Source organism: Ambystoma mexicanum, chromosome 2p, assembly GCF_040938575.1.
Source record: "Ambystoma mexicanum isolate Mex_15411 chromosome 2p, UKY_AmexF1_1, whole genome shotgun sequence".
In the NCBI taxonomy this organism is placed as follows: domain Eukaryota; kingdom Metazoa; phylum Chordata; class Amphibia; order Caudata; family Ambystomatidae; genus Ambystoma; species Ambystoma mexicanum.
Window position 1 is genome coordinate 746,432,866 of NC_090923.1, and position 15,844 is coordinate 746,448,709.

The following is a 15,844-nucleotide window of genomic DNA, read 5'->3' on the forward strand; positions in this document are numbered from 1 at the left end:
AAGGTCGCTATTCAACAGATACGAGGTACATCGAGTCATCTCCGGAAGACTCTACGTGTATCCTTTTGATATATCTACCCTACATGTATCCTTTTATGCTGATATTCTGTACAATTGTTGGTTTATTGTAGTTACCAAACCCGTTTCTCATGTACCCGAGACAGGAAATCTAACACTTGGGGTTAGCAGTACGGCCAGCTCGTCTTAGGGATCTAGTAATTTCAGGCAGGTGGTACATATGTTCTTCCCAGGTTTTACTACGCATAACAATATTGTACAGATGAGCACTGCAAAAACACTACAACAACAGGAATACATTCAAGATCTAGTCTATCAGTTTCCTGGTGTCTTCAGGGATAAACTTGGTAGGGTTCAGAACTGCATGCACCATATTCGAACTCTGGATGGGAAGGTGGTGAACTTAAAACCATACAGGATCCCTAAAACCTGACCGGAAACAATCCTCCGAAAACAGGATAGTATGTTGGGGGTGAGAAAATTGAGCTGTCGGAGAGTCCTTGGTCCTCGCCAATAGTCCTGGTCGCTAAACCTGACCAATTGTGGAGATTGTGTATTGACTTTAGAAATCTAAACTCCATTTCTAAGTTTGTCTATTAAATTATCAGTCCTAGGCATAGGATAATTATCAAACTGGGAACGGCTAAATACATCTCCATGATCAACCTTACAAAGGGCTTTTGGCAGGTCCCCTTGAATTCCTCTGACAAGGAAAAGGTGGCTTTCTCCACTTTCTGGGGACTGTTTAAGTTTAAAGTTCTTCCTTTTGGGCTACATGGGGCCCCCACCAACTTCCAAAGATTGATGGATATGGTATTGCAACCCTTTTTCTGTTTTTGCAGCGCATACCTGGATAACATTTTGATCTATAGCGCGCGTTGGGAAGAACACCTCTTCATTTGTATGAAATTGTAAGGGCCCTCAGAAAGGCTGGACCGACAGCCAACCCTAAGTAATGTCATCTAGCACAGTCAGCCGTTAAGTACCTGGGGTTTTTCGTGGGGAAGGGGTTGGTGCAGCCCCAGGTAAAAAAGGTAAAGCAGTCCAATCAACACCTCTCATTAAAGCCAAAAGGGAACTTCAGCATTCTTGCGGCTCACCAGATACTACTGCAGATTTACCCCTAGATACTCTAACTACTTCTTGTCTAACAGATAAACTTAAGAATGCATAGCCCCAAAAACTAAAATGGGAGAAACAAGATCTGGATATCTTTAATATCTTGAAGCACATTCTACATAGTGAGCCCGTTCTCAAGGTCCTGAATTTCAACAGGGAATTTGTCCTACAAACAGATGCATTCAAAGTAGGCTGTGGGGTAGTACTTTCACAAGAGTATGAAGGAGTAGAACAGCCAGTCCTATATATTAGCAGGAAACTCTTTTCTTGAGACAAAAACTACACCACTATTTAACTAGAGGCCCAAGCCATCAAATGGGCAATAACATATTTAAAGTATTATCCAACAGTTCATAGATTTAGATTGGTGACAGATCATTTACCTTTAACTTGACTAAGTTTCAAGAAAGACACAAATCCCTGCATAATGCATTCATTTTCTGGATCTCCAACCATCCTGCTTCTCTGTTAAACACAGAAAGGGGAGGAAACGAAGGAATGTAGATTTCCTTAGTAGATTTCCCATCTGTGAGGAAGAGGGAGGCAATCTCATTAAGGGAATGGTATGTGACGATTCACAGGATCGCGTCACTTCTCCCCAGAGAGGAGCCCTTCTCTGTGAGACTAGGGAGGTGAGCCCGCTATGCAACATTCCCCATAGGGTTGGCAGTCAGCGGGATCTCTCAGGGAGAGAATACCGTCTTGGGGATAAGGACTCCCGTTCTGTGAATTAACTCCCCAATCCTCTTTCCTATGAGACCCTGAGACCCTCAATGTCACAAGAAATCCAACCTGAAGAAATGACTGTTTGCTATTGTAAGATCTCTTCTTTTACTCAACCAAGACCTGAAATCACTGAGAAGAGAAAGAGTAAAAGAGACATGAATAGTGGCAATAGGTTGGAACCCAATAGTACTGGGAGGAAGAAGAGGGAAGGAGCAATAACCACCACTCCTTCAGTGAAGATAGCCAGTACTGGTAAGAGTTGGCCCAAAGGAGGCGTAAAGAATACCTCTTGAAAACAAAGAAAGCACTCTGATCCTCTGCTGGGGAGGACCCACCAACAGGGAATAAAAACAGAGGAAGGACTTGCTGAAATGAGAATCCAGTGTCAAGCCAGCAGATCTCAGGAAACTCAAACATGGGGAAGAGAAGTCTGTGTGAGGAAGCGGGTCCTCAGTCCAGGGGACGATGTAGAACTGACGGAGAAGCAATCAGGAAGCCGGCGAAGGGCTGGCTCACTTTAAGCTGGGGATAATCCTGATGCTGGCATGACCTCAAGAGGTTGACGGTGTGGTCCGCAAACGGCGCCAGAGCAGCAAAACCAAGGGCTCTGAGAAGCTGAAAAACGAGACGAGAAGCTGGGAAGAGAAACGCTGAGATCATTTACAGGAGAGAAGCCAGCCTACGACCCCATGAGAAACTGCTCATGTGCACTACCGAGTCAGAGGTAACGGGAGTTACAGGAGAATTTTGAAGATTGTAAGAAAAACCACGAGTAGTACGGGAGTAATCTCCCTCATCACAATGACTGCTAAAGCCCTAAGAAAAGTCAAAAGAACTACGGAAGCAATCTCCCTCATCAAAGTGAGTGGGGAAATCCTAAGAAAAGCCAAGAGTAATTCACCAGAACCATTCTGGACATTGAGAGCCAACAGTCATTGGACACTTGAGAAAGACCAAAGAAGTCTTCTTGAGGAACTGCAGGGGCTAATCAGAACTCTTGCAAGAGACTATACCAAGAACAGTTACTAAGGCTGAGCTAGCTGTGCCAGGACAAGACAAGGGAGTCATTCTACTGAGCCCCTTTTTGTTTTGCTGTATCCTTTTGATTAGTGGTAAGGTCAGAGTAGGATAGTTTTTGGACAGAGCACAGACTTTTTGCTTTGGACAAACCACCCTGACAACGAGCACCCTAGTTAGAGTTCTGTTAGGTAGGGCAAACCCTTTTTGTATAGGGAAAGGTAGGTATTTTTCTTATTATTTCATTAAAAGCCCTGTGTAGAATGCCTCCACTTTGTCCAACATCGTCATCTGACTTACCACACTTGCTACACTATTAAGCCCTCCAAAGACTCAAGATCTTGTATTTATGCCACAGGATTGCATGCACCCACGTAGTAAAGCTTTCAGATGAAGCCACAGTGGAAGCTCACTGGTGGCTCGAGCATGTGGAAGTGCAGAATGGCATGGCCATTTTCGGCTCCATCCCAGAGTTCATCATTGGGTCAGCCATAAGAAAATCAGCTTTGGGAGCAAGGTGGGGGACCATGACTACAGGAGGAAAGGGTCATAGAAGAAACTCCTTTTGCACATCACTTGGCTGGAGGTGCTTCAAGACTCCTCCGCAAAGTCCTGGCAGAAGAGAAGGTCCATTGCTGCATCCTATGGATGTACAATATATCTGCGGTCCGATACATAAATCATCTTGGTGGAACAGGATGCAGCCTACTAACAGAGATCACAAAGGATTTCTGACATTACTGTCTAGAAAGGCAGCTTTGGCACATTCCAGGTCAATGTGGTGGTGGACTGGAATTGCAGACAGCTCTCAGATTCCAGCGATGGGAGACTGGATCCTTTGCAGATTTCCTGAAGCCTACTGAAAAATCCATCCTTTTCAGACAAATTAGGGTTCTTCTTGCCTCAATACACAATTAAATAATTTCTTCAGCTGGAGGCCAGATCCGGAGGCAGTTGCCTCCGAGGCTTTAGGCCAGACCTGGCCCCCGGGGATGAATTACACCCCCACCTTTACCATGATAACAAGTACCGTGGCAAAGACATGTCAGTACATGATAACGAGGACCCTGGCGAAAGGTATGTCAGGAGGACGTGGAGCTTGTATTGATCCCCCCTTTATGGATGTTGTAAGTCTGGTACGTTTTTCTGGAACTTTCATTGGATTTGCAATCAGACTTCCCTAGTGCAGGTACCTTTTGCTGATCACTGGGGGTAGTATAACTCTGGAGGCATGGAGGATTTCAGGTCTAGATGATCCATACAAAACCTTTTGGTTAAAGGTCAAGAGCTCATCACGGAGTACTGGGCTCCCCCCACTGTTAAATGCTACAGAGCTGCTTTGGCTTGCATTGCTTGTGTGTGGAGAGGAGTGTCAATCCCATGTTCGCTCCTCTCGCATAAATGCTCAGTTACCTCACCAGTTTAACGGAGCAGGGGAAGACCTATCACATGTTGAAAACACACAGATCTGCTATTTCCTCCAATTGGACATTTGCCTGGAAGATATCCTGAAGGTGGAAGACTTGCCAGGAGATACTGGTGTTCAAAGATTTCCATTTGAAACCAGTAACACCACCAATGTTCATTGCGGTTAGTAAGCATAATGCTTGACTCCTGCTTTGACATAGGATGGAGATTTTCCAAACCTGTCAATGTTGTAAAGTGTTGTTGCTATTGGGGGCGTGGCTAGGCTGCACGCCATGCAGACGAGCCTGCCATGAGCTCTGTGTTGGAGCACCCGATAACATTAAAAAAACAGATAAATGGATTCTGTTCCTCCCGAATTCAGCTCCAAGTGTGCTGCAGAGTGGAAAGCCCTTCAGGGATGAGAAATTCTGGCTTAATGACCAGTAGAAGAAGCGTTTTTGTCCCCGCTTTGAAGCAGATCCGAAATGCAAGATGGCGGCTTTCGCGCCGAAATCCAACAAACTGGGCTCTGCGGAAAGCTACCATGTCAGTGGCCCCCATGCCCACTCGCGGCCTGTGACTCTGATAGATTCTGCGGGTCTAGAGGCACAGAGAATCAGCCCTGCAGCCCGATCTCGCACAGCCATGCGGGCTGGCCGACGAGAGGCCATTGAACATCCCGGCTGCCCGGCCAACAAGGTGAGGAGCGGGAATGGGTGGGGAGTCCCCAGCATCCAGCTGAGCCCCGACACCCGCAACCTCCTGTGAGCCCCATTCTGCCCTTGCCCACCTGTAAATGGCCGTTGGCAAGGGCCAGCACCCCATGAGTGTCTGGGAACTCTCTGGGGGCTCTGGGGCCTCCGTCTTAGTGGCTTGCCGGCATGATCTGAGAGACAGCGGGGAACCCCGCGGAAGAGCAGCCACCGCACGCGGCACCGCTTCTTTTGCACACCGGCACTCTCGAGACTTCTCTCCTCCATCACTGCAAACATTAGCTGAATAGCCCCGAGATCCATGGGCATACATCGGCCTCTCATCTGATCCGCATAACTCTCTGGCAAGGAAGGAGCTTCAGGGGATTAGATATGACGTGGATAGGGGAGGGGGCACTGCCTCAGATTTGTAGCATACTTGCAGCAAATAAAGAGGTGAAACATGAAGACCCAGCCCGGCAAAAGCCTCCATAATATCCGCAGCTGGACAGACTGGTACACCGCAGACACCACGCAGGCGTACCACGGGGGGGCATAACTGGCTGGAATATTCACTCATCCAATTTTTTATGTGCACAGCGGGAATCTGAATGGCTGGGGCCCTCTCGGTCCGACGGGGAGGAGCCCACCTCAACAGCCACTGCATATCTTCCTGGCCCCCCCTGGGATCATGGCTCACTCCCACTCCTACTCCTGGATAAATAACTCAACTCACCTCCTAGAGACCAGAGGAACCCGTTCTGCCTTGATTCGGCTGAGATCACCTCCGCAATGCCCAAAGCAGCAGCAAAGGGAAAATAGACAGATATTACAGTGTTCTTAACCTTGCATGAACCAGGAAAACCAGGAATGCAGGCAGTGAGGGCCAAAGTCCACTCACCCCCTCCAAGCCACCTCCCCCTGACTCTGCTTTATCCAGGAAGGACTTCAAAGATATGTTGAAGGGCTTCAAACAAGACATCACGCAAGAAATAAAGCAGAAGATAAAAACTTCCAAAGGCTCCCTAGCACGGTCAATCGCGGACCTGAACACTCACCTGCTGGGCCTATAATCCTGAGTGAACGACCTTGAGAACACAGCATGCAAACAAGCACACGACTACGCGCAGTACATGAAGAGAGTGGAGAGAATTGTGGAACACCCCGAGGATGTCTGGGTGAGGCAAGCAGACTTAGAAAACAGATCGAGGAGAAACAATATCCGTCTACGTGGGATCCCGCATCATATTACAGACCAAGACCTCCCAGACTCGGATGTACTTATCCTGGACAGGACTCACCGGGTCTACAACTCTGCTCAACAAAGATGTAACCTCTTCCTGGATGTTCTCTCTAGGGTGCACTTTTATCACCAAAAAGAGGAGATAATGGCCACAGCCAGAAGATCAGAGCCTGTGAATTCTCGAGGGGCACCCCTCACGCTGTTCCAGGACCATCGCCCTACACTTTAGCAAACCGCTGGCGACTGCAAAAGGTCACCTCATGGCTGCAGGCAAAGTAAATTAAATATCAGTGGGGGTTTTCCTATAAGTTACTCTTCCACTATCGTAACCAACATTACATCATCACCTCAGAAGAGGAAGCTAAGGAGTTAATGGATGAGAAGAACAGTGCCAATCCCGCAGAATTCAGAGAACCAGATAGCCCACACTTTGAGCCCACTCTGAGGGATAAAAGGAGGAAACCCAGAGGTCACCCCACTATATCAGCAGTGCTGGTACCGGACTCTGAGCCCTCTGGCCCCCCTGATTGATCTCCCAGTTTTGAGACTTCGCCTTACTGACTTCAGAGTCTTGAACAACAGAGTTATGGAGCTTTGGAGAAGAGCTGATAAGAAAGTCTCACAATATCAATCTTGAATAGCAGAGGGAGAACCACAGACTGAAGGTTCCCCCCATGGGCCCAACCAATCATGCAGGCTCCACCTAACAGACGCAAAATAACGTGGACTGGGATCTCCAAGTGGATTACACTCATCACAGTTGACAAAATTCCACTGTGGAAAACGTTTTTGAAAACGTTTTCACAAGTTCAGAAAATGTGTATGATGTTTTCCTTATGTTTAAATTTAATGTTTTTTACTGTGTACAGTAACACATCGTCTGGAACTATGGTCTCTTCGACAACTGGGGTCATGGACCCACCCTTCATTGAGAAGGCAAAATGCTCACTGCCCCACGAATAAACCCGAGCGACTCCAGAATGGCGACCCCTGACATTCGATGCGTTACCCTGAATGTACATGATCTAAATTCCCCAGTGAAACGTAAAGCACTCTTCCACAGAATTGCTTTTGTTCCTGCAGTAAACCAATCTAATAGCCTCAGATGAATTCCACCTCAATAATAAATTGTATCCCAAGAAATTCGGTGCCTCTAGTGGCACAAATAAATGAGGAGTCGCCATCCTGATACGCAAGGGCACCCCTTTGAAAATGCTGAATATACTGCAGAATGGGGAAGGGCGGTATATCATGGTAGTGGTGCTGTTATGTGGGCAAAAGGTGACCCTAGTATCGATGTACGCCCCCAACGGTCAACAAGACTTATTTTTTGCCTCATTGTCAAAGATGCTGAGGGAATTTGCAGAAAGGGACGTCATCCTCGAGGGAGACTTTAACACTGTAATCAATCCCCTGATCGACAAATCTGTACCCCTGACAGCCAACGAGAGGAAACATTTTATTGCACTTACCACGTTATTAAGAGAGCATTCACTAATTGATACCTGGCGCTTCTCCCACCAGGAAGAACGTGACTATACCTTTTATTTGGCAGTCCAAAAGGGGTTCTCCAGACTAGAAATGTTTCTCCTGGCCGACACCCTTATCCCACAGGTGATGAGCATTGAAATCCTTCCAAAAGCTTTATCGGACCACGCCCTAAATTGTTAGCGGCTAAGTTAAAAAAGCAAGCCAGGCGCAAGCACATAGAAATCCTGAGGGACGTCAATGGACAGCGCGAGTTCTCGGAAGAGGGTAAACTGAGAGTTATGGAGAACTTCTATAAGGAACACTCAGCCTGCATCAGGGAGACTGGCAAACTACTCAAGAGTTCTTACGCAACTCTCTCCACCCCCAGCTTGCCCAATCTCAGCGGGACTCCCTGGAAGGGCTCACCATTGAACAAGAGGTCTCACTCGCTATTCTGTCCCTCCCTGTGGAGAAAGCACCAGGCCCCAATGGCTTCACTAACAAATTCTATAAAACCTTTAGCTTTGAGTTGATCCCCCAATTGACCAAACTGTTTAACTAATTCTTTGACTCTGGGACTGTAACGCAAACCATGGTGGAGTCCGCTATGATGCCAATTTGTATTTGTAACTTATTTATTTGTAGAGCGCGCCAAGCCCAGAGGCATCTGGCCGCTTTTCTTGCAAGAATGTGCAATAAAATGTTGCAATACATGGTTACAATAAATTACATATGTTACATGAAAGTGTAGTTACAAGACATGGTTATATACAATTCAAGAGGTATAATAGGGTGAATTCAACAGCCAAACATTAAAAGGGAGCGCATGTCTAACTCTCTTGTGTGGAGAGCCATGCTTTAGCCTTTTTACTGAACATAAGTAAGGATGGTTCAGATCTTAGTGTTAAGGGAAGGAGTTCCACTTCTTAGCTGCTAGAGTAGGGAAACTGCTGCCTCCGGCCTTCTGGAGTTTGAATCTTGGTATCTTAAGACAGTGTGATTGTGCCGATCTAGTGGGTCGATCTGATGAGTTGCGAGTGAAGTTGTTAGTCAGGTAACTAGGGGCTTGGTTTGGAAGGCACTTGTGGGTTAAGGATATAGTTTTGAAGGCAATTCTTTGATTGACGATAGCCAGTTCAGGTTGTGTCTATGTTGGGATATGTGTTGTGTTTTAGGGATGTTTAGTGCCGATCTGATGGCTTGTTTTGCAATACCGGCATCTTTTTTATGTTATTTTCGTTGGTTCCCAAGTATAGAGCAATACAGTAATCAAGTTTTGATAGCACTAGAGCTCTGGCTAAGGTTATACACTTGGGTGTCGCCAGGAAAGGCCTACAGGCTGTGATTAATTTGCAAGTGTAGGCTGTGGATGAAGCTAATGCATTGATTTTTCTAGCTAGGTTCAGTGTTGAGTCAATATAAATGCCTAAAATGTTCACTTCCTTTGAGACCATGATATTGTTACCATCAATGTTAAAGGAATTAAATTGTTCATCAAGATTATTAAGTTTTGTTTGGGAGCCTACAAGGAGTAGTTCTATCTTATCGACGTGCTTAGCCATCCAGGCCTGGATAATGATTTATATGTCATTCAGTGCATTAGTGTCAGTAGTATAGTCTCCAGTCAGTGGGATGAGTATTTGGGTGTCATCAGCATAATTAGTGTAGGTGACACCCAAGTAATCAAGATCGTCGAACAATGGTTTTGTGAACACATTATATGGTAGGTGAGACGCAGGATCCTTGAGGGATGCCACATGAGACTGGTGCTGGTTCAGCGCTGGCCGAGGGTGCGAATACTCTCATTGACCTATTGTTAAGAAAGGGTTGGATCCATGCATTAGCCCTGTCCGAGAAATAAGCTGCTGAGCTGGGATGGTTGCAGAGAACTTTATGATTTACTAAGTCAAATGCAGCTGACAAGTCTAATAGAAGGAGGAGGGCAAGTTTGCCTTTGTCCTTTGTATTTTCCAATTGTGTCTTGAGGTCAATCAGGGCTGTTTCAGTGCCATGTTTGGGTCTGAACCCGGATTTCTGAGGCCCAGGAGATTATTTGCTTCTAGGTGTTCTTGGATCTGAAGGTAGGCTGCTCTATCCAAGATTTTCAATAGAAACGGCACCGTAGTGATAGGTCTATAGTTCGTAGGGATATTAGGGTCAATGGTCATTTTTTTTTAAGAGGGGGAGGACCCAGGCGTCTTTTAGGTTGTTCAGGACTGAACTAGTTTCAAAAGACACATTGATAAAGGATGTGATGAATGGGGCCAATTCTTTTGCTGCTTGTTTAATGATCAGCGCAGGGCAACTGTCGCCATGGCATCTTGAAGGTTTTAGTTTCAGGATTATGTCCTCAACCTCTTTAATGGATAGGGAGAAGAAGTTGAAGGGTTTGATGTTGTTTATAGGTGGCATCGATGGGGTCAAACGGGAATTGTCCGGGGAGAGGCTGAGTTTTGTTGCTTCTATTATCTCTTTCAGCATTGTGATTTTCCCCAGTAGGGCATTCTGGATACTGGTACACCAAGTAGCATCTTTGGGGCATGAGTCAGGTGGTGGGGCTGGGGATTCTAACACTTTGAGGATATTTAAGAGTTCTTTTGTACTGGATTTGGCATTTACAATACGGTTGTTGTAAGTGTCTTTTTTTTTTGCCTGAAGGATAGACTCTTTGTAATTAAGGAATGCTAGAAATAGGTTGTCTTTGTTGGTGGCTGAAGGAAAGCTCTTCCAGAGAGCTTGTGCGCTTCTTTTAATCCTACGTAGGGATCTGAAGTGTGGAGTGAACCACGAGTTCAAATGTGCCCTAGGTTTGACTTTACACAGTTTAATTGGAGCTATAGAGTTAATGGCTTCGAGTAGGGTGTGATTTTAGATATCTACTAAGACGGAGGGGTCGGAGTAGGTGGTGGGGGCGTTGAGAATGAGCTGAAACATAGGAAGCAGTTTCTCAACTGTAATATTGCGATCATTTCTCGTGTATAGGGCGCTGTAACAGAGGGAGCAGTTTCTCAACTGTAATATTGCGATCATTTCTCGTGTATAGGGCTGAGTTCTGAGAGATGGGTTGGTTACTTTCATTTATGCTGAATGTAATAAGGTGCTGGTCCGACCATGCACAAGGCGTGTAGTCAAGAATGTTTATGTCACAGTTGATATCAACTGGCCAGTCTAGTGTTCTGCATTTGATATGTCTTGGTTCGATGATGCAGTGTTTGAAGACAAATTCTGTGATTGAGTTTATTTTTTTTTAAATTTATTTGCATTTATATAGCGCACAGATCAGCCCTGAGGCATCGTAGCGCTGTTACAGAAGACTTGAGAATAAACATAGCATAGGATGTAACAGTATATAGCAGTGGTACGATGACAGTGGTAAGACTTGCTAGGGTTACAGTGCAAGCATAACTGTGTAAATTAGTTCAGAGACTTTAGCGGAATAGGAAGGTTTTTAGATTTTTTCGAAAGGTGGTGTATGATTTATCATTCCTTAGTGAGGTAGGCAGGGCATTTCAGTTTTTGGGTGTGAGGTGTTGGAAGCTGGACCCCCCTGTTCTGGTTCTTTTGAACGTGGGAACATACATCAGGTTGGCGCGGTGTGCTCTGGTAGGTCTGTTAGAGGTGCTGAGGGAAATTCTTTCTGAGTGATAGGGAGGGGCGTCTGAGGTAATGCATCTGTGTGTGATAGCCATGGCTTTGAAGAGTATGCGTTCCTTTACCGGTAGCCAATGGGCGTTTTTTCTTGCTTCCGAGATGTGTTCCCTTTTGGGAATGGTCAGCGCTGCCCGGAGCGCGTTGTTTTGCGTGATTTGGAGTTTTTTTAAGTTGTTGGTAGAGGTGCCTAGAAAGAGGGCGTTACAGTAGTCCAGTTTGGTACCTATTGTGGCCCTGGCAATGGGTAAGCAGTTTTTAGTGGAAAGGAAAGGCTTGACTGCGTTGATCACCTTGGTGGTGAGCGTTGAGGCGGAGGCTATGGCGTTGACTTGGCGGGACATGGATAGTGAGGCATCTAGGTGAACACCTAGGGTTTTGACAGTCTTGGAGACTGTGATGATGGAGTTATCGATGTTAAAGGATTTATATTGAGGGAGGAGTTTGTTGAGAGTTTCGCTAGTCCCTAATATGAGGAGATCGGTTTTATCCCCATTTAGGCAGAGGCCATTTGCAGCCATCCATGTTTGGATGGCTGTATAGATTTTGGTTAGGGCTGTCACATCTTCATCATAGGTCCCAGTTAGTGGGAATAGTACCTGTGTGTCATCCGCGTAATTAGTGTACGCTATATTGCGACAGTCGAGGTCATTGAAAAGTGGAAGGGTAAATATGTTGTAGAGTGTCGGGGCGGTGCAGGATCCCTGAGGGACGCCGCAGTGGATGATAGTGGGGGTGGCTGAGGCAGTGTCTGAGAAGACCTTCATGAGTCTGCCATTTAGAAATAAGGCCACCCACGAGATTGCTTCTGGTGAAAAATGAGCTTCATTTTTTAGGTGCATGCCTAGAATATCATGGTTGACAAGGTCGAAGGCGGCGGACAGATCCAGTAGGAGAAGGAGTGCCGGTTTGCCTTTGTCCATGATGTCCCCAAGTTGTATTTTTAGGTCGAGTAGGGCCGATTCAGTCCCGTGACCTGGTGGGAAACCTGACTGTCTTTTGCCTAGGATATTGTTAGTTTCAAGGTATTCCTGGATTTGCGTGTAGGCAACTTTATCCAGAATCTTGAGCAAGAAAGGCACGGTGGTGATGGGCCTATAGTTGTTGACAATTTCAGGGTCAAGCGTGTTTTTTTTAGAAGGGGCGTACCCAGGCTTCTTTTAAACTGTCTGGAACTGTGTTGGCGTTGAAGGAAGCGTTAATGAAGGATTTGAGCAAGGGGGTGAGTGTTTCAGTGCAGTCTTTAATAAGACTGGCTGGACAAGGGTCTCCATTGCAATTGGAGGGTTTAATCTTGTTCATTATCTCAATGACTTCCTGTTCTGTTACTTCCCTGAATTTGAAGGGGGTTATGGGGGCTTTGTCTGGGAAGAGCACTGGGCTAGGGTGTATTTGTATTTGCTTATTTATAACGCGCAGACCATCAGGCCCGGGGGCATCAGGGCGCAATTTGTACAGGGTTGCAAGAAAAGAACATACAGGGAGATAAATTACAAAAAAGTATAACAATACAGCATAATAACAATCTTAATAATTACATATCTTACACATGGTACAGTGTCCCTAGTCTCTGCAGAGGAAGTATCCCTGAGGTAGTTGGGAAAGGTAGCAGACCGGAAATCGAGCAGGGGAACAGGCGGGTTGGGTAAGTAGGACCGATGTCTAACACAACTATTGCTGGTCAAAGAGCCAAGATTTGGTTTTATTCTTGAAGGCGTTGAAGGAGTCTTGGGCTCTGATGGCAGCGGGGAGGGTATTTCAAAGTTTGGAGGCTAGGACAGGGAAGCTAGTGCCTCCCGCTTTTTGGAGCTTAAACCTAGGGATAGTAAGGCAGTGAGTCTGAGCAATTCTTAGTGGTCGGGCAGTGGAGTGGCACGAAAGCCGACTGCAGAGATAGATCGGAGCCTTGTTGGCTAGGCATTTGTGCGTGAGGGCAAGCGTTTTTAGGGAAATTCTCTGCTTCACGGGTAACCACTTAAGGCTAGCTCTGGCTTCTGAGATGTGGTGGTTACGAGGGATGTTCAGAGCCGCTCGAATTGCATTGTTCTGGGTGGTTTGGAGTTTGGACAGGTTTTCTTGGCTGGTGCCTAAATATAGGGCACTGCAGTAATCTATTTTTGCCATGATAAGTGTTCTCGCTAGTGTGACGCTATTGTGGGTGGAGAGGAAAGGTCTGCAGGCTGAAATGAGTTTGCACGTGTAGGCGGAGGTGGATCTGACTGCATTAGTTTGTCTTGACAAGGAAAAGGTGGAATCCAGGTAAAAGCCTAGTGTTTTGGTGTCTTTCGAGACTTGTTTGGAGTTGCCGTCTATGGTGAATGACTGATAGGATGGCTCCAGTTTGCTCAGGCGTTGTGAAGTACCCAGAATAAGTAGCTCCGTCTTATCGTCGTTCAGACATAGCTGTTGCTGGGCCATCCAGGCTTGGATGACCAAGTAGACGTCATTGAGGGCCTTGGTGTCAGCAAGATAATCACCCGAGATGGGAATGAGTATCTGGGTGTCGTCCGCATAGTTGGTGTAAGAGACACCCAGATAATCGAGCACATCGAAGAGTGGTTTCGTAAAAATATTGTAAAGGGTAGGAGACACGCAAGAGCCCTGAGGAACACCGCAATGAATAGGGGAGGGAGCTGCGGCAGCGGAGGGTGCAAAGACCCTCATAGATCTGTTGCTCAGGAAGGATTTGATCCAGGCCGCTGCGGAGGGAGAGAAGTTGGCAGCAGAGTGGAGGTGCCTGCAAAGGATCTGGTGGTTAACCAAATCAAATGCGGCGGAAAGGTCGAGGAGTAATAGCATTGCTAATTTGCCCTTGTCCTTCAGGACTTCGATCTGGGTTTTTAGGTCTAATAGAGCCGTTTCGGTCCCGTGTCTGGGCCGAAATCCGGATTGTCGTAGACCTAGCAGATTGTTTGATTCAAGGAAGTTTTGGATCTGCAGGTAAGCTGCACAGTCCAGTATCTTCAGCAGGAATGGTACTGTAGTAATAGGTCGGAAATTTGTAGGTATGCTTTGGTCAAGGGAAGGTTTTTTTAGTAGCGGGATCACCCAGGCGTCTTTAAGGTTGTGTGGGACAATACCTGTTTCAAAGGAAGAGTTAATGAAGGCTGTAATGAATGGGGCTAGGTCATGGCGGAGTCCTTAATGATGGGAGCTGGGCACGGGTCACCTTGGCAGTTGGAAGGTTTCATCCTGAGGATGATATTTTCTACTTCGATGATAGTGAGAGGTGCGAAGGTGAAGGGTTTGATGTTGGCAGAGTTGGAGAGGGTGGGCCTAGTGGGGGAGGATGAGCGGTTGTCACGCCTCAGGCAGTCCTGCTTATCTTTTATTTTAGATTGGAGCATAGAGATTTTGTTTAGGAGGGCTGCTTGAATGTTAGCACACCATTTGCTGTCTTTTGTGCAAGTGTCTGGCGGGGAGACTGGGGTTTCGAGCTCTTTTAGGACTCTAAAGAGTTCCTTGGAATTAGAGTCGGCTTGTGTGATACGATTATTAAGCGATTCTTTTTTAGCAATGATGATGGCGTCTTTATAAATGAGGGAGGCGAGGAGGAAGCCGTCTTTATGCTCATCAGATGGGTGGCTTTTCCACCGGTTTTCCGCGCAGCGTTTGGCTTTACGAAGGATTCTTAGCTGTGGAGTGAACCATAAGTTGAGGTGTGCTAGTGGTTTAGCCTTTCTAAGTTTAATTGGTGCTAAGGTGTCAATGGCCGTGAGCATCGTTTGGTTGTAGATGTCTGCAAGGGAGGTGGGATCAGAGCAGGCGTTGGTCGCCGCATTAAGAGAGGGGAGTAACAGTGGGAGGAGTTGTTCTCTTGTTATATTTTTTTTATTGCGGGTGGGGAGGGCTGGGGCTATAGGTATTGGGGCTCGCGGGGAAGCTTCAATGTTAAATGTTATGATGTGATGGTCAGACCATAAGCATAAGAGTTATTGAGGACCTGGATGTTGCAGTTGGAGCCGGCTAACCAATCAATGGTCCTGCCTTTAATATGGGTCGGTTCTTGTAAGTACAAGGTAAGGCCAAGGTCAGTAAGAGCATACTCCAGATCAGTTGCTACAGGATCCTTAGGGTCGCCGCGACCAAGATTGAGGTCACCTAAGATTATTGTTTGGGAGTTGTTTTTTGTATTGTCAAGAAGAAGAGTGGAAATTTCACTGACAAAGGTGGGTGCCGGCCCTGGGGGCCTGTAGATAAGGTGAAGGTTGGCCGTTTGGTTAGGTGTTAGTAGTAATTTGATTGTCAGCAGTTCAGCTGATTCGAGTTTGGAGTCGGATACCACTCTTAGGTCAAGGGAGTTTTTGTGGATGAATGCCACGCCGCCGCCTCTAGTATGGGCAGAGGAGCGGTCACAGCTTGTAATGCCATAGTCAGGCGGTAAGGCCAAGGATAGAGAAGGGCCAGAGGCGGCATGTAGCCAGGTTTCGGATATGGCAATGAAGTCAAGGTTGGTAGTAGTGATAAGGTCGGCTATGTCAAGAGCGTGTGCTGTGAGGGATCT